At 36.0% G+C, this 19,148-nt stretch overlaps 1 protein-coding gene across 2 annotated transcripts in view; it reads right to left on the reverse strand.

The window, feature by feature from the left end:
• LOC148676812 (sodium/hydrogen exchanger 9-like) overlaps positions 1–19,148 on the reverse strand; it is an 89,950-nt gene that overhangs the window by 24,899 nt on the left and 45,903 nt on the right. The window lies entirely within an intron of this gene.

The raw sequence follows: 19,148 nt of genomic DNA on the forward strand, positions 1-19,148 counted from the left end.
GAGCTAAAATTAAAGGTGCCTACGAAGACAGAAACCTGACAGAAAAAAATAAAAATCTAGGTGATGAACATAATTTGAAATCAAAATTCTCAGAAGACTTTTAATTTCCTTTCCTCCAGGTCTCAACTTTCTGTGTTCCTTTTTATTGCTTAAGCTGTAGAGCCGTGGGTGAGAGCTACTTGTTTCAGAGGTATGCGAAATAACGATCTCATCCAGCCATTTCTTGAAAGCAGCCAGGGTACTGGCTTTGGCAACATGCTGGGTAGTTTCTTCCAGACTCTTAAAAAAAAAAAGTAGCTCCTGATCTTGGGTATAAATACCCTTCCCTGGAGTGTTTCACTATTGTTTTCTGAAGAGGTCCAATGGGTTATCTCAATGGCCATGAGGGTTGTGAATACATAAATAAGGTCATTTTAGCCCTCATTGTAGAAAGCTTAGATTCAGCAGAACTACTCTGCCAATAGGCTACCACGGACTTAACCACACCACCTTCAAAATTAATTCTGTGGACTGTATAGATACTCTCACAAAACACATTCAATTTCAATATACAGGATCAGCTACATTAGTGGCCTCAGAGATAGCTGATAGAGAAGCAAACATCTAGAGGATATTAAAACAAAATATTAACAGTGGCTCTACGCCTCATATGCTAATCTCCCCTAATAATTATTTATGGAGCTATCCCTTCCTGAGAATGTGTTTGGGTAGTCTCCTCTAAACTGATTCCAGACCAGGAAATTCTTTTGTAACAGGGTGATTCAAATTGTACATAACATATTAGATAAAGCTTTACTTCTGCCTGCACAAATATTACTCCCCATGATCTAAATTCTAAACTTTTAACTATATATACTAAATTTCTGTTTAACTTTCTTATTGGTTCCCTGCATAGTGTAGAAGAAAATTATGTGTCAACATAATCACCTCAGTCTCTTTCATAGCTTCTTGATTCTCTGTTTCACATTTTATAGTTATTATTTAGCTATATTCATGTAATATGTGTTAAATTTAATCTGTCAGGTGTTAGCTCAATCTTAAATCTTAAAATCCATAGTTTCTGCATTTCTTTTGCAGCTTCTACAGTGTTTGTTAATCCCGCTATTCTGATATCAACAGTGAACTTGACTAGTTTACTAACAAAAACAGTTGTTTGACATCAAACTCCATTGGTGCCAGTGATTAATCCCAATCTCTGCAAGGAAAATTATAATCCAATCTCCCATGATAACAATTTATTCCTTTATACATATATTTGTGATTTCCTAATTTAAGTCTGCATTCTAATTGATAGCTGAATTTGCACACAGCATACTGCTAACACTATGTCCTTTGAATTTATGTCAGACCCATACAGATTCTGAGATCCCAGATTCATCTAGATTAAAGTCCTTGTGCCTGAATGCTCTTCTTGATGTAAAGTGCCTCATCGCCAACTCTCCTCTTTCCTGTCTCACTGGAACATTGTGTATCCGCTAATGTTGTATTCTTCACCATCACTCTCTATTAACTATGTTTCTGCTATTTCAATCACATTATAATCCAATACAGTGGTTTGTATTTCTTGCAGCATTCCTTATACTCCTGGCATTTAAATATAGGCACTTAATTACACGGTTCTTTGATGTTTAATTTTTCCCCTGGGGTTCTTTTTTTGTTTCTACTCTATGTGTATCCCCTTTGCAGATTTTCTTTGGTTTCTCTCCCCTTTTATTTTACTTTAAATCCTTTTGAATATTGAGTACACGAATGTTTGAAAATTGAATGCAGTTTGAACGTCATATGGCAATATTTTTTATGTAAAAAAAACATTGTCTTCATAATTAATATGTACCCAGGCCAGGGATCTAAGCATTTATATGAGAAGAAATACAGGTTTATGTTTTTGTCCCCATGCAGTCTTTCACAACCATTAAGAAGTTAAACAAGAAAACATTTTTTCCATGTATAGAGCCATCTCTGGCTCTATTCCACTGAATAGTGGATAGTAACGTTTTCAATTACAAAGAAAACCAAGATGGTTTTATACTTTGAAATTGTCCTGGAAAGTTTTAACAGCTTACGGACACTAGAGAGTCACAAAGAAGTGCATAATTTTTTTTAACCCACCTCCACCCCCCCAACTTTGGAAGACTTCTTTTTTTTTTCACTCTCATTTTAAGAAGTGCATACTTACAAAATCGCAAACATTCTTAGATATCTCCAGCTTTTGTCAGTACCCTAGCAATAAATTAAGAATAAAAGTCCTCTGATGCCAGTACTCTCTAAATATCAGATTATCAAGCATACAGTACATGTAGTACAGCTAAAAAAACGTATCTGTAAATTTTCTATCTTGGTTACACAGCCTGTTAGCATGCAGTGCCACTTTAAAAAAAAATTACTGCTAAAACAAAAAGCACTTTGGCCTTATCAAGTGCTCCCACTTAAATACATAGATGATTCAGTAAAATTTATCTAAATGAAAGCAACCACACAACTCACCGAAAGCATCAGCAACTCATAAACTCACAAAGTCACCAGGATAAAGAGTTTATCACTGAATTAATCCTTTGACCACCTTTTAGTTCTTATGCCGTTTCCTAGATTACTGTACATATCTGTCTCGGAGTTGTAATCATAAAATGAACAAACATCAGCTTTGTTAAAAGTTATAGTTGTTACACTCGTTTTACCACAGTTCACAATAATAAATGGCAAAATGCTTACTGAGGGTACACAGGCTTGTTAAGCAAGGCTTTATAAAAGCTAGATAGTGCAGCCTTTAAATTTAGAAGTTATTTACTATCCACAGTGGACTATTTAGATGGTTGGGAAATAATAACGTGGCTGCAAGTTTTATGTTTCAAACAAATTAATACCACAAGATGAGATAAACTGCACTGACTGAAGCATATTGCAGATATTAGCAAAAAATAATAGAGTACATTAATTCTTACATAATTGTAATCGATACTGACTTTTTGATAGTTGATATTAACTTCTTTTGTGACTTATTGTTGAACTGACTTACCTACGCTCTACTGAATCAATGTTTGCACAAATTGATTAAATGATAAATTGAGGCAGAATGCAGAATGTGCAGAAAGCAAAATGCTTTGATGAAATTGAAATTCTGGAGGTTCATAGTATTATTAGCACTATAAAAAATCAGCAGCCTGAAGGATAAATAACAATCTAAGCTTCAGCAAAGCCAAATAACATAATAATGATTTGAATAATAAATAACAATTTTAAGTTACTGCTGCTATAAGTTCTCCTCATAAACAGAGAGTTTCTATATGGGATTATGAAACCCACTGTGGCAGACTAAAAAATGTCGTTAATTTTCATAATATTCATGTTCAAACCCATGAAAGATATTATTGAACAAAATAGCTTTGAAAAACTCATTAACCTACACAGCACACCCCTCAAGCTACAGTGCTTTTCACCATATCAAAGCGACCAGAATCAGAAATTGCTTTTTCGATGCATGGCTTTCCAAAATTTCTGGAAACCAGTTTTTCCAAGTAGCCAAAATGAAATCTAAACACCTTATACATTTGATGGAATCCAGTGATTTTGAACTTTTCAAGCAAGGGTTCCTGTTTTTCATATTTATTTTTCATTTGTATTGCATGTTTTTGCATTATTTCCGTTGTTATAACCAATGGTTTGTCTTGCTCTCCAGCTTTAATTGCTACACCTGGTTGTGTAAATAAACAAATTGTATCTGGAATTTGTAAGAGCCGTTTGAATGTGCAGTGCTGTAGTTTTTATGTAGCCGTTTGGGTGTATTGCAAAATATGTAGTTTGTATTTAGGACCTGTGAAAAGATGGTCAGTTGTAAAATGCAGAGATTTGTTGCTAGACACAATGTGGAATTAAAAAAAAAACAGTAGACCAGGGATGACCAACCAAATGCAATCCACACGTTTTATAGATCACCCTCAAATCATCACATTACAACCACTGATATCTTCTCCTGGTTTTGTAGAGCTTTCTGGTTTTCTTGATGATTTGATTTGAATCAAAGTTTCACTTAATTGGCGATAATTACCACTGCATCCAGGTTTTTCCTCATTGACAATTGTAAATGACTGTGGTCCTCCAGGACTGGGAGGAAATATCACTGTTTAAACGTATTACTTTTGTTTTGACCCTTAAACCAGTGATTATATGGTCAAGTTGTTTACAGATTATTTAAAGTGAAATACCAATGTACCGCAGCTCTATTTACCACAGCTTGTCATCCCTGACTTAAATGATTTGATCAATTTACTAAACTGATTAAAACTCACATGTGTTCTAATTGTTACAAATTAATGATTTCAGGCTAACTTGTAACATTTGCTGAATTGTGGCTTTCTAGGACTAGGACTGGTTAGCCTTGTATTAGACATATGAGAGTTAGTGGTCAAATGTGAAAAAAAATATGGACAAAAAAAGAAATATGGACAAAGAAGAGTTCATGTTAAAAACATGTGCAAAGTCAAGATTGTCTTCAAGAGCATCATAAGTTGATCCTTGTCTGTCAGTGCATTTATGGTGTTTTACAGGGCCAATAAAAAGCCCATTTCAAAATGTTCACCTTTTGTTGCCTTAGAGCTTGGAATTCAAAGTGCATTAAAGCATTAAAATATATTTTCACGTTTATCTACACCTCATGTCCAACAACCTCAAAGTAAAAAACATTCTAGAATGTTTTAAAAAGTAAAAGCAATACAAATTTAAATAGTAGCTTGGTTGGATAAGAGTCCACCCCCCTCTTGTAAGAGCAATCCTTAATTACTTCAGGTGTAATCAATTGCCTTCAAAATCATACCCCAAGTTAATTGGCTTCCACCTGTGTTAAACTGTAGTGATTTTAATGATTTCAGGATAAAACCAGTAGTTTGTGGAGGGTTCCTCTGTCTGGAAGTGTATTTCAGAGCAGAGATAAAATTGTGGAAAGGCAGAGATCGTCTGGATGGGTATTGAATTTCTTGAATATCGCTTGGGGCATGGTCAAGGTGATTATAAAGAAGCAGAAGGTGTATGACACCACCCAGTCCCTGCCTTAATCACACCCTCCACACTTGATGACAGAGCAAGAAGGAAACAGATCAGAGAGATCCGGAAGAAGTTATATTCGCTATATTAAGGAAAATGAGGAATCGGTTTCAGAGGTAAAAATGCCACAGTGGTGTTGTAGGGCATTGTGCTGTATAGAATGTTTCTACTGTATTTTGATGTTAGGACCCTACACATAGGCATTAGACAATAAATTATAATGGGGAAAAAAGCAATAAACGAGTCCTGCAGGTATCCTTCAGAGGGAATCAGAAATTTACTAGTTAGAACTGAACGATTTTCCTTGGGGCAGATGATGTGCTTGTCAGAGCTTTTACAGCCTGAAGTTACTATGTCCAAAGGATGCCACTATGTCGCTTGGTTTAAAAGGCACTGTGTTGGAACTGGTATATCATCACGTTATGCAATGCAAAAGAGCTACTGAGGCATGAAGGAAAGAGATAACATGACTAGACGCCAAACCATCTGTCCATGCAGATAGGAGAATGCACACTGGCCCTGTTAATTATGCAGCTGCTACCGAAAGTGAAACAAGGTGATCTGGGCAAAGTCCGACTGTCTGAAATAAAGAAATTGAACTAAACACATTCCACATGAAAGCAATCAAACATTGAAAGTCAAATTCACAAAATTCACTAAAAAGAGAAACAAATGGAAGCTTTACTGAGGCCACTCTTCTGCGGTTGAAATCCAAATAATTGCCTTCTTCAAGGTGCTGTTCATGCCCCCAGTACTTCTCAACTCTTTTTTTTTTTAATACTGCCTTTTGTGTTTCCATGGAAATCTGATCATCACAGCCACCGCAGCAAAGAAAGCCGTGGAAAAAAAAGTTCTCTTTCAAAAAAGTTTCTGAAGTTTGTCAGGAGGAAGCTGTCTCTCCGAGCAGCATAAAGTAGAACAGAAGACAAATATTTTAACAAGTACATTTTTTCTTCAGTTTTAATGAATGTTCTTGTTTATAAATAGACAAAGACAACTACTGAGTAAAAACAGCAAAGTGTTTACAGTGTAAAAATTATCCCCAAAAAGGCACAGTCCAGGGGGATTAGCTTGCCTCTGATACAGAAAAGGCTATTTTATTTTTCTCCATAATAACATAGACTGCAGGGCTTTCAGCATTTTGATAAGAGATGACTCGATAATGAATAATCAGTAATTACGCTTTGTGCTGCTGAAAAGGCCACTGTTCTGCAGTTATACTCTAGATATATAAATGGTATCAATAAGAATGAGGCATGCAGTCCAGGCTTTCCCAAATATAAAAACCTAAGTAACTTATAGTTGAATGAAGGAGGGTTATATCTCTTTATTAGTATTGTGGGGATAAGAAGAATCCACCTTAACTGATGTTGAGGGAAGTGATAAAAAAGTAGCAACATTTAGTTAACTACAGTACTACATTTTTCAACGAGAGGAGGAAAAATACTGCATATTCTTTTATGAATAAAGGCAGTAACTCTACTAATATGGATTTAGACAAGAGGAGAAAAGGAACATGCGGAAAACTATTTGCTGTGATATGATACTTATTTTCACAAAAATATGACAGTATCAGTGCAGTATCAGCTGCTGCAACACCAAATTTTGTTTAATTTCAGAAAGAAGTGATGAAAGATTAATAAAATTGATTCGGATTTGAACATGTTCTTCATCATAACATCTAACATAATGAAACATTACCTTAACCCATCTGTCTCTGAAGCACACCATGAAAAAAATGGTCCTCAAACCAAGAAGTATGAGCCTAAAACAATCAAAACCATTGAAAGAGGCACTTGGAAACTGATTATCTTCAAGAATGCGCTTTCTTATGCAAATTTTCAATCAGCTGAAAAATGCTGTAAAAATATTTTTTTTTCTCAATGAGTGGGTATTCAGGCCAGTGTAGGGTTTCGGTTCCAAGAACCATGAAATGTTGACTCCAGTTATAGATTTAGTTGACTTTAAATGACAAAATTTAGAAAGTGTACCCAATAGAAAAGGTTTTCTACCAACTTTTGATCTGACTCAATTTTAGAAAACATAGGCAGCAAAAAAAGTTGCAGATAGGAACAAGTTATCAGTCGTCCTTAAAGTTCCCTTGGGACCCAAAATCCAGTACTGAGCATAGAAAATGTCTAAGTACTGTGGGAATGCCAACCCTAACCCTAGCTGGGATTTCAGCTGAGCAATCCTGAAATCTGTCTCTGAGGCCCACCAGTCATCAGATTTGAAAAAATCGTCCTCAAACCAAAAGGAAAAGTATGAGCCCAAAACAATCAAAACCATTGACAAAAACTCCTTGAAACTGATCGACATCAAGAATGCGTCTTCTTCAGGCAAATTTTCAATCACCTGAAAAATGCTGTAAAAATAGTATTGAAATGAGCGGGTATTCAGGTCAGTGTAAGGTTTTGGTTATAAGAACTGTTAAATGTTGACTCCAGTTATCCATCTAATTGCACTTTACATGACAAAATTAAGAGAGTGTACCCAGTAGAACAGGTTTTCTTACAACTTTTGATCTGACTCAATTTTGGAATAAATCTAGAGCTGAGCTTAAAAATTGTTTAAGTAGAGAGTGAATGTTAACCCTAACCCTAGCTGGGGTGTCAACTGAGCAGTTTTGCAATTGATATGTGAATTCCTCTGGCATCCGATTTTGACATGTTCCCCCAACCAAACACTTTGAATGTGAAATAATCAAAAGCATTGATAAAAGCAGTTCCAAATGTACAGTATTAGATTCTATAATATTTGCTTGCAGTTTTTGATCCCACCGACAGTTTTGGGTTAAAATTATCGAGCGGTGCTCCTCGTCATCCAGGCACCAAAAAGTTTCAGTCAAAAACATTTTCAGATAAGAGCAAAACAACACCAGTCCTAAAGCTGACTTGGGCCCCAAAATTCAGCTCTGAGTTTAAAAATGCTTTAAGTAGAGAGTGAATGTTAACCCTAACCCTAGCTGGGTTGTAAACTGAGCAGTTCTGCAATCAATATGTGAATTCCTCCAGCATCAAATTCTGACATGTTCCCCAAACCAAACACTTTGAATGTGAAAAACTCAAAAGGATTGATAAAAGCTGTTCCAATGTAATTTGATTTTATCATGTTTCCTTGCAGTTTTTGATCCCTCTGACAGTTTTGGGTTAAAATTATTGAGTGGTGCACTTCGTCATCCAGGCACCGAAAAGTTTCAGACAAAAACTTTTTCAGATAAGAGCAAAAAATCATCTGTCCTAAAGGTGACTTGGGCCTCAAAATCCAGCTCTGAGCTTAAAAATGCTCTAAGCAGAGTCTTAATGTTAACCCTAACCCTAGCTGGGTTGTCAACTGAGCAGTTCCGCAATCAATATGTGAATTCCTCTGGTATCGGATTTTGACATGTTCCCCCATCCAAACACATTGAATGTGTAAAGCTGTTGCCCATGTATTAGAATCTATAAATTTTGGTTGCAACTTTTGATCAGACTGAATCAGTTTTGGGATACAATTACAGAGCGGTTCACCGTGCCATTCATGCACCGAAAAGTTTGAGACTAAAACATTTCTTAGATGGGAGCAAAAAATCATTTGTCCTAAAGCTGACTTGGGCCCAAAAATCCAGAGCTAAGAGTAAAAATTGTCTACGTGCTTTATATAAGTTTTCTGAAAAAATCAGTGGAAATAATCCGTGGATCTGCCTAAAAGTCTCAACTAATGCAATGTAACTCAAACGTCACACACTAAAGCCAGGCAAAACGAGAAAAAAAACAGAAATCATTTGCAACACAAGGGACTTTTTAATCAAGAGTTCTCTTACCCTGATAATTTTTGTATGGGTAAAGTTTTGCCCCAAGGTTAGACACAATTGTTATAAACCTAAAAAACACATTTTTTGTTATGCAAAAAGTTCTGTAGATATATAATCTTTCTGTATGCAAACTGTATGCATCTATTTATATCTAAATACAGATAAATGATTGTAAAAAACTAGGGAAGAATGTTAAAAAGAAACTACTTTCACAATGTAGAGAAAGAAAGCACTTAAGAATGATATTTTTTCTGAGTATTTTTAAAAGCAGCAGTGCTGTTACACGGAATTCGTGCATTACCAACTAAAAATGAGAATCTAAAAATGCAGGTAGTTTCTTTTTCAATGAGGGCACTCCTTTAATATTCTGTTCTACTGCAGGTATACAGAGTGATGCTCATGCCAAGCTTGTCAATATAGATACTAATCCTGAAGAAAGCAGTAGGAACCATCCTCGTTGTTGGCTTGTTCAGAGCTTTAAAACGCGAAACAGAACTATCTGTGGTGTGTGTCGTGTTGCCGACTGCAGCCAAGAAAACAAAAAGACCTGGTGAGACGCTGCATAGCCAACTACAGTATGTGATGTTGCAAAAGCAAGCCCTCAGAGACATTGGTTTTCACTGTCAGGATTTCAGTGTTGTCTAATTTGTGGGATACTGGAGCCCTTAAAGTCCTTCCAGAAATCTTAACACACAATATGCTGTTCGTGTGTGGCTATATGTCCTGTGTTTGGGAATTCAGCTCAACAAATGGTTTCGAACTTTATCTGCTACATTTTCAATGCCGCTCTGTATTTTTCCAGTGAAAGAGACAAAACAGTCTTTTCAGTTGCTAAATACATGCTGTAGAATATATTTTTAGAAATCAGACCTGATGTGCAGACAACAATACCTAAGTTTTTTTTCATAAGCTACTTCTTCAAATTCAGTGTTTCACATTTAATATTTGAATATTATGGTTTTGCTACATGTGTGTAATTCTCTGTACTTGTTTGCATTAAACATTATCTGCAAGATGTATGCCCACTCTTGGTTTTTAGTTAAATCTAATTTTACAGTGTTTGCTAATCCTCTTAATTTGGTACTGTATCATTTGAAAATTTTACTTGTACACATTATTTGCCAGAATCTAGATTACTGAAATGAATTTGAAAGAGCAGTTTTCCTAATACAGATCCCCATAGTACTTCACTAATTACATCAACCCGAGTCTGAGCATTATCTGTAATTAACCAGTTCATAATCCAATTATGTACATTTCCTTTAATTCCAAAAACAGGTATTGTGAGAATTAATATTTTATGAAGAAAATTCCTACTGAAAATCTAAATTTGTAATATCATGTCTTTAGTTTGTGTCCATTACTGTTGCTGCCTGTTCAAAGAACTCAAGTAAAACCAGACCTGTTCTAAATCCACATTGCACTGACCCTTAGGATCCTATTTTCCTAGAATCTTATTTCCATTAGTTCTCATTATTGTTTCTAAAACTGTAAATGTACTAGATGTAAGACTTATTAGTCTGCAATTACTACTGCAGCTTCAGTTTCGTTACCCATATGCTACAACATTAGCAATTATTCAACAATGGTTGCTGCACCTGTCTTGAGTGAGTGCTGAAAGGGTTTTGCTATGGACCTATGAACAATGCCCTGTTTCCTTTTTTAAATGGAAGAAAGCCATCTGGACCTGGAGATCTGTCTTAAGCTCTTCAAGTACTGGTACTGTATGTTCACGCCTCTATGTTATTTCTACATATGACAGAACTTTGTCTTTCTTCGGGATGAGGCATGTTGTTGACTCATTTCTTCGTGAAGACCTGAGTGAAAGAGTCACATCAGCTGTTTCCTCTTCATCATCTAACAGTTTTCCACAAAGCATCTCTGATACTGACACTTCATGGTTTGCTTTTCTATTGTTGATATAATAATGAAGAAACTTTTATCTGTTTTATCTTCCACTGAAATATAAATTTCTAATTCTCTTGGCCCTTCTAACAGTCATTTGTACCTGTGCTTGCAGTTCATTAAACATGGTGTAAATTTTTCCAAATTAAATAAGCCATTTGAATTATTTGGGATTTTATCCTTTCATTTCTGTCCTTTTGGGACGAACCTGTTCTGCCCGTCAGGCTTTTTTAAACTGCTGGCATCAATGATCTGCTCATTCTCTACTTCTGCTTCTTTAAAATTCTCATTCCTTCATAGTCTGTAAACTATGAGCTGTTAAACTTTGTTTTGGACTCTATTTGTACTGTTTCAAAATAGATTTCAAGGCATAGAGCCTCTTATGATTGCCTATTGGATCTCTCACCTCCATTTTTCTCACTCTGTCTAGATTCTTTGAAAAAACCAGATCAATGCGTTTTTTTGGGGGGGGTTCACACACGGGTTTACAATAGAAAAAAGATCCATTCACAGATCATTTCATTCTCCCCTTCTAGCACAATATGTGACCAGGTCTCTTTAACATCTGAAGTGTTCTCATTATTCCTTGTCTGTAACCAGCTCTCTCATGGGTGTTGTGCTAATCCACTGCTGCTTCTTCATGCCCTGTGGTTCCTCTTGTTATTCTAATCATTATAACCTGGCTCACACTGTGACAATAAACATGGGGCACAGAGTGATGCTTTTTGGCTTTGGTTTAAATTGAATTCAGGGAGAAAGTCACAGAGACATTCAATAGTTTTGGAGCTACAGAGTAATTTCTACTCATGTATTTTTACTGAAGTAAAAATACATGAGTGAGAGACTTTTTTTAACAACTTAAAATAAGTCCAACTATCTTAGGTGTATTGATACTGTACTTGTCAGCTCAACTAGAAAGTAACTGGCACAAGCTACCCGTTAATGCTGCTGAAGCAGATTAGCTAGATCTTTCAGAAAAGAGCTAGAGGTTTCATAAGCTACTAACAAGAAAATGAGCAGAGTAGTTTGTATGGCCTCCTACTATTTTTCTATTTTTTCTATTTAAGCATGCTTAGTTTGTGTCCCTTACTGCTGCTGCCTGTCCAAAGAACTTAAATAAGCAAAACAAGACCTCTTCTAAATCCACATTGCACTGACTCTAAGAATCTTATTTTCCTAGAATCTTATTTGGTTTAGTTCTCATTATTGTTTCTATAGCTGTAAATGTACTAGATGTAAGACTTATTAGTCTTTCTAATTCTCTTGGCCCTTCTAACACTCATTTTTAAACTCTGAAACTTTTATTGGCTTAATACTGATTACAAATCCAATTTGACCTTTTAAAGAACTATGAAAGAACTCATGCTTATTTACAAATATGCCCCAAATAGAAAAACTGAAATCAATCAGCCCGTGATTAATAACACAGCTGGAGCAAAAATCAGAAGATGTAGTATTCCACCACTGATCTAAACACTAAGATAGATGATAGATGGGTATACAGTATGTAATCCTCTCAACTGTTTGCTATTTCTGCACTTGTGTAATATGCAAAATTACAGCCTCTAGATATATTTCTTTAATAATAATAATACTTTTATAAAACAAAATAGTGAAGTATAGGGAAGTAATCACTCCATCCAAGTGATTTCTTTAAAAAACACAGCTAGAAAAATAGTTGAGCTTCCTGTCATCAGGCAACCCCGTTTTAATTTATAAATAGCCATGATTTACCAATTGTAATAACTATTTTTTAGACAGGCACAGTAGACAGCAAATAGCCAAACTGTGGTACACGTACTGTAGTCATGCAAACTTGGAAAAAAAAACTGTTTTAAAACAGGAAAACTCTGGACTCTGTCCAGTCAAGGAGAAGCCCAAAGTAGACACTGTACCCTGTAATGTAAAACACTCTGCTCCCCCAGGCTACTCAGGAGTGAGACTGGGCATAAGATAAATACCTGGCTCAAAGAGAAGTAGTCAATCATAGAGAGCTCACTGGTGCTGCATTTTCAACTCAATACCTCTCAGCACGTTAGATGCTTTAATCCACAATCAGAGCTTGGCGTTTTACAGTGAGCTACCTTTTTTCAAAGACAAGCAATAATGAGTCCCATGTGATACCTTTTTGTTCTTATAAAGTGTTAGGAGCAGAAAGACAGGTACATTTCCTTTTTAAGCCTGGAGTTTGTGGTGAGAGAGCTCTGATATTATTTTTTTAAATTCCAGGTTAGGCATCTCAATGAATATGAATAAAATGAAGTACTGAAAATAACATTTGTCAGACTTGTAAAATCTCTGTTAAAATAGTTTTGTCCATGTTTTTTGTAAGAAATCTACTTTAACATCATTCACATAAGGAAATAATTTATGCAAGCATGCTAGATTACGACTTCTTATGAATAATCATGTATTTTTTGTTGGTCAATTAAAAGGGGTTCATTCACCAGCCAGGTTTGAAATTAACAGTTTTTAATTTTTGTTTTGCACACTTTGTATTTGCATGAAGCCATGCCCCAATAGAAAATAAAGTATTTTTAGTTCTTTTCTGATTTTCTTTTACTTTGGAGAGCTAAGTGAATTCTTCTATGATGACAAAGCACATGTCAACCACAGCCAGCCAGTGACAGTTTAATCATGAGATTCTACTCTCATTTAACTTTGTTTCTTTTGAAAACATTTCTTGTATGTCATCTTTTATTTATTAGGTTATTCCTGTAGCACAGCACGGTAACCTCCAAACAGAATAGAAAAGGAGCTGAGAATGTGAGCATGGGCATAAAATAACAACAAACAAAAAATAAAACAACACTGTTGTGGTTCAGATATCAGATATTCAGCTGTTTGAGGACTAAGAGTACTCACATTATAAATAACAGCATGAGGAATGCAGATATTCTCACAGGACCACGATAAAAGAAGAACAATTATTTTGTCTCATAATAACTAGCACCTGGCACAACTTGATTGCAGCTATTGTTTGAGAAAGCAACATTTACAGATAAAGAAAGAGAAAAATATGATAGTGCCAATGTTGAGTCTGGTAGCCCCTTCATCACTGGTTTGAATCTGGGCTCTGTCATTAGTCAACAGCAGCCACTGTTTTCTCAGCAGAGGAACACAATAGGGTGAATGAAGGGAAAAGGGTGGTTTGGTGGGTTAAAAACTGCTCAGGATATCATTGGCTTGCTGTGCAACAGCAAAATCCTTGGCTTGATGGGAAACTGTAAATTGACAATGTTGCAGGTGATAGTAACCCTGCCGTAGTTACTGTTGGATTCGAAGTGTGAAAGCTCTTGACAGAGTGTTTCAGAGGACATTGTGCAAGTCCATCTTTCCACAGTGACTAGCAACCCGTCTACAATCACTGCTAACTGCTAATCACTGTTACGAGTTGCTGTGTGTCATTTAGTGTGAAAAATGGCAAATGGCTCTGACAATGCATGAAGTTACTGTGCAAGTCCTCATTCCTACCAGTTTCAATCTGACAGAATTCCAATCTTTGTGAGAGGGCTCTCCCTTTATTCTGTAGAGTTAGAAGTTTGCCCAGAGGACCCCTGCTCAGTGGGGGGTTGCTATGAGGTCTGCAATTGCTAGTGGTTTACTGGACCCACAGGGGAAAACAGCTGAACAGATGCTAAGGAAAAGGGGTGAAGAAGTAGCAAAGAAAATTCCTGAGTGAAAGCTAAACATGTGGTAATATCTCAGACTTACATTAAGTGCTATAATGTAATATAAAGTTATTTTCTAAAATAAAGGGCCTCTAGTCGAAAGAAGTAACCCTATAGTAGTGCTTTAAAAGTAAGAGGTTTAAAGAAAGAAGAAACAAAATGAGTGTAGTTTGCTTCTCTGATCATTTCTAACAAGACAGCAATATATCAACAGAATTATTTAGACATCAATCACATCTGCTTTCCCTTGTATTCCAATGTTACCGTTTTCTTATTGTGCACTACACTTGTAAGCCTAGTAGAAAAAGAAATGACATGAAAGCAAAAAACAAATTACTTTATGTGTTCTGCCATTCCCCATGGCAAAGAACACACACCTACTGTAATATTGTGACTAAGTGGATCAAGACAACACACAAGCTCATTCTTTTTAAATGGCAACAGCCTACTAAGTGGATTAAAAATTTGTGTCTGTGGCACATTAGTCTTTTGGGGTCATGTGTTAAAAAATATTAAAACTATATGTAAAAGGCAGTAAAATGATGCATCTAAATGTGAAGAGAACTTAAAAATGGAATACAAATCCCACAAAAACAATGACATATAGTATTATGTCATTGTGGCAACAGCTGTTGCCAAGAAACCTAGAGTAATATTGACTAGCTGCGAGCCACACATTTCAATTGCAATTAATTAAAAAGTACGTATATACTTAGAAATCATATGCAAAAAGTATGTTGAAAACTAGTTTGTCTTGTTCAAACTATATAAACAACATACTGTACATTCTCCATAAAATGCAATATCCATTGCTCACATATGGTGTACAGCTCACATCCTTGACAACAGCATTCCCAAAAGTTTTGATTTTCTTAATAAGTACCTGAACAGTTTCCTGAATTTTTGACACAATGTGCAAACTACAGGGTCATTAATATCTGGAGGTATCTAGGTTTTCATTAGATCATTGTCCCAGATAACTAAATAAAACTTGTTTAACTCTCATGCATACAGTATTTGTAACAGGTGCCTTGAGGGTTTGTACTGGAATTATTCTGACCATGATTTTTATAAAAATACCAAAGTATAAAAAATATAATAATATTATATATTAAAACATACATTTTTTAGATTTTTAGCTTATATTTCACCCATATCACCCTGCAACTCACAACTGGCAACCCAGTGAAGCTAAGCAGGTGTGAGCCTGGTGAGATCCTGGATGGGAGACCTCCTGAAAAAACTGAGGTTGCTGCTGGAAGAGGTGTTAGTGGGGCCAGCAGGGGGCGCTCACCCTCCGGACCATATGGGTCCTTATGCCCCAGTATAGTGACGGGGACACTATACTGTAAACAGGCGCCGTCCTTTGGATGAGACGTAAAACCGAGGTCCTGACTCTCTGTGGTCATTAAAAATCCAAGGGCGTTTCTCGAAAAGAGTAGGGGTGTAATCCCGGTGTCCTGGCCTAATTTCCCATTGGCCCTTACCAATCATGGCCTCCTAATAATCCCCATCTATGAATTGGCTTCATTACTCTGCTCTCCTCCCCACTGATAGCTGATGTGTGGTGAGCGTTCTGGGGCACTATGGCTGCCGTCGCATCATCCAGGTGGGGCTGCACATTGGTGGTGGTGGAGAGGAGTCCCCATTACCTGTAAAGCGCTTTGAGTGGAGTGTCCAGAAAAGCGCTATGTAAGTATAAGCAATTATTAATTATTATTATTATTATATTTCACAAAGTCATCATGAACAATACCAACATTCCTTCTGTAGCAACACATTTTATTGAACATCCTTGATTCCGATATTTACTTAATCTACTTATTGTCAAATCATCAGCTGTTTCTTTCCAGACAGCAATAACGCTAAAAGGCTACTTTTTTACAATTAAGTACGTATCTATCTTCATTATCTTTCAGCCTAAAACAAAAGGTTTAATTGCTGTAGAAGATCACAGACCTGAACTCCAGCATAAAGAAAGAATAAGATCAGAACAATGCAAAATGTATAAGACCTAGACACGGCGGTTTCTATAAACTAGACATACCATTTCTCTTGTAGACATTAGATTATTAGTAGTAGCTACTTGTAAGGGTTGTGGACAACTACGTACAAAGTATGGATAGTAACAAAGATAAAATGCACAGACTTCAAAATCAGCTCTCAATCTTAGATCCCAAAAAACATCAATGGTCATTTTGAGCAGTCAGCTCCCATCCTCATCCACCTGTGTCCTACGAATCGAATCACATAAAGCTCTAAACTCTACATCTGCAGATTTCCAATACTGCTATTTGTGATTCACAGGAGAATCTGAGAGAAACCCAGGCAGATATTGATGATGCTATTGAAATATTTCAGGCCAGTAATGGGTAATCTGGCAGCCTTTTATTTCAAAGAAAGATTGTATTATCAGTATTCCCAGGGGAAAATATGCAATTGGTTGGATAAACATGTCTCCCATACAGTAAATGAAACATAAATGCATTACAGAAAGCATTACCAAACCAAATTGCTTTACTTAACAGTAAATTGTGAAGGCTAGATTAAATATAAAATTGTGATTTTATACAAATTACCAGTGCATACAATACATTTTAAAAGACTTCTCCTTTGACGTCTAAAGGAAATACTGACACCACTTGGCTTTATTGCAATTGAATCATTTAATGCTCATAATATTACACTGCCACAGCACAATTCTAAGATGTGCCACTCAAACCGTATTTTAATCATCTTCAGGAAATAAGCTCCATATACTTTTTTGCCTTTTTCAAACGGCAGACTAAGATGAAATATCTTCAACTCTGCTGTAGATAGCAAGTCTTCCTTTTTGTCAGCATTACTTAAAAGTTCCACCCAGAATAAACTCAGATAATCATTTTCATTCCTATTCCTTAATGAGCAAACATAGTTATTCAGACAGGCTGTAGTGAGTACCACATGTCAGTGCCTGTCTAATGTACTTTAAATTAAATGCAACATTTTCCCCCAGCTTATACTTACTAGATGAACACTGACACCAATTAAGAATTGTTTGGATAAATGTTTACACTACAGTTAGGTCTAAAGATCCAATGGTAATAAAATTATGTTCATCTTCCTCTTTAAACCAAAGACCAAACAAAATGGAAATTTCACAGAGAAAGGCAGCATTAGCGCTCCGGGTTTGTACTTTGTTGTTTGTTTGCAAATGTCAACTAATAATCATTACATATATCACTGATGTCTATTGTTAGCTATTTTATTTATAGTTTGGATGTTATGAATGTTTGGTCTCATGAGAGGTACTGTATATTCAGTTGCGCACATCTGACCTGGTCTGATGATAATATACAGAACCTCTGATGTTTCAGATGAATGTTTTTTAAGTATTATGTGGGAGTTTTCCACACTTGAGCTTTCTGGAACTGCAGCTGTTGTTACATTTTATTTTATTGTACATCCCCCCATGAAGATCACAACCTTAAATGACACACAGGACATGATGCTAATATTAGACTCCCATCAAGCAATTGCATTATTCATTATTGCTTCTGAAACATTCAGATGTTTCAATATATTTGGAGGAGGACTGTGGGAGGAACAGAAACTTCTGACTGAGGAAAAAGCTTTTAACGGTTTGATACAGGGCTCCGACAACAGCTGTGTGTAAACTATTCGATAAAATCCACAAATTAGCAAGGGAGGTGTGATTTGCAAGATTATAAGCCTTTATCAAGACATTAAATGAGATTTCTTTTATGGAAATGAGTCCCCTCATATCCATAAACGAAACAAAATCAGATGCTATTAAACATCGTCAAGCATCAATTGTAATACAGCCACAAAACCTTTTTTTTCATCGGACTTGCCTATTTAGGTCCCTTTTGTAGTGACACAGTAAACTCCCTTGTATCTGGAAGAAATGGGGTTGAAGGGGTCCCAGCATCAACGATTTTGTGGGTAGATGAGTTTTAAGAAAACTGATATGCAATGACAGCCCACCTAAATCATAATGATTAGGACAACACCACAATGATAAAAAAATCTGAAATTAAGTCTTGTAATATAATAATGTAATGAAAATATGGTAAAACAAAAATCACCATCACCATCCCCTGACGAAGCTTCAGTAATGTAATAAATAATCATGGGCACTTAAGTATAAATTCACTTTTAATTGTTATACCTAACATGAGAGTGAAAAACCAATTTCTTAACATAACAGTCCTTAACACTAAGTCTTTGCACATATATACTTCAGAGCACTCAGGTTTGACCTTGTCAGAGTTGTCAACAGAAGAAAAACCTGAAGGCTAAAGGAGAAGAGCGTTCAGCAGGTGTCGGTGGAGGAGAAGGCTGAGTGGAGGTTGAGGGATCAAATAATGGATGCAGGATCAAATACTGTTACCAAGCAAAGCACTGCGATACCTGCAGGATTCCAACTTGAGCCAAGATTTTTTTATTCATTTATTGTGATGTTCTTATTTATCATTAATTTCTTTCATTTTGTTTCCTGGGTGCTTGAGGTTTTGGGTGCATGATTATCAGATACAAGAGAGTTTACTGTACTTAAGTTGTCTATATCAAAGTGTACATACTGTACAAGAGATAGAGGATGCAGTGCAGAACAGATGCCAAAGGACTACATTTTCTGATTCAATTAATTGTTAATTCACATTATTATGTATAACAAAACGTTCAACAGGCCTAGCTTCGTCCTGTACATATACGTCATTTTAGTGTTTCTGCAAATGCATAAA

Source organism: Lepisosteus platostomus, chromosome 2 (genome assembly GCF_059453375.1).
Source record: "Lepisosteus platostomus isolate fLepPlt1 chromosome 2, fLepPlt1.hap1, whole genome shotgun sequence".
In the NCBI taxonomy this organism is placed as follows: domain Eukaryota; kingdom Metazoa; phylum Chordata; class Actinopteri; order Semionotiformes; family Lepisosteidae; genus Lepisosteus; species Lepisosteus platostomus.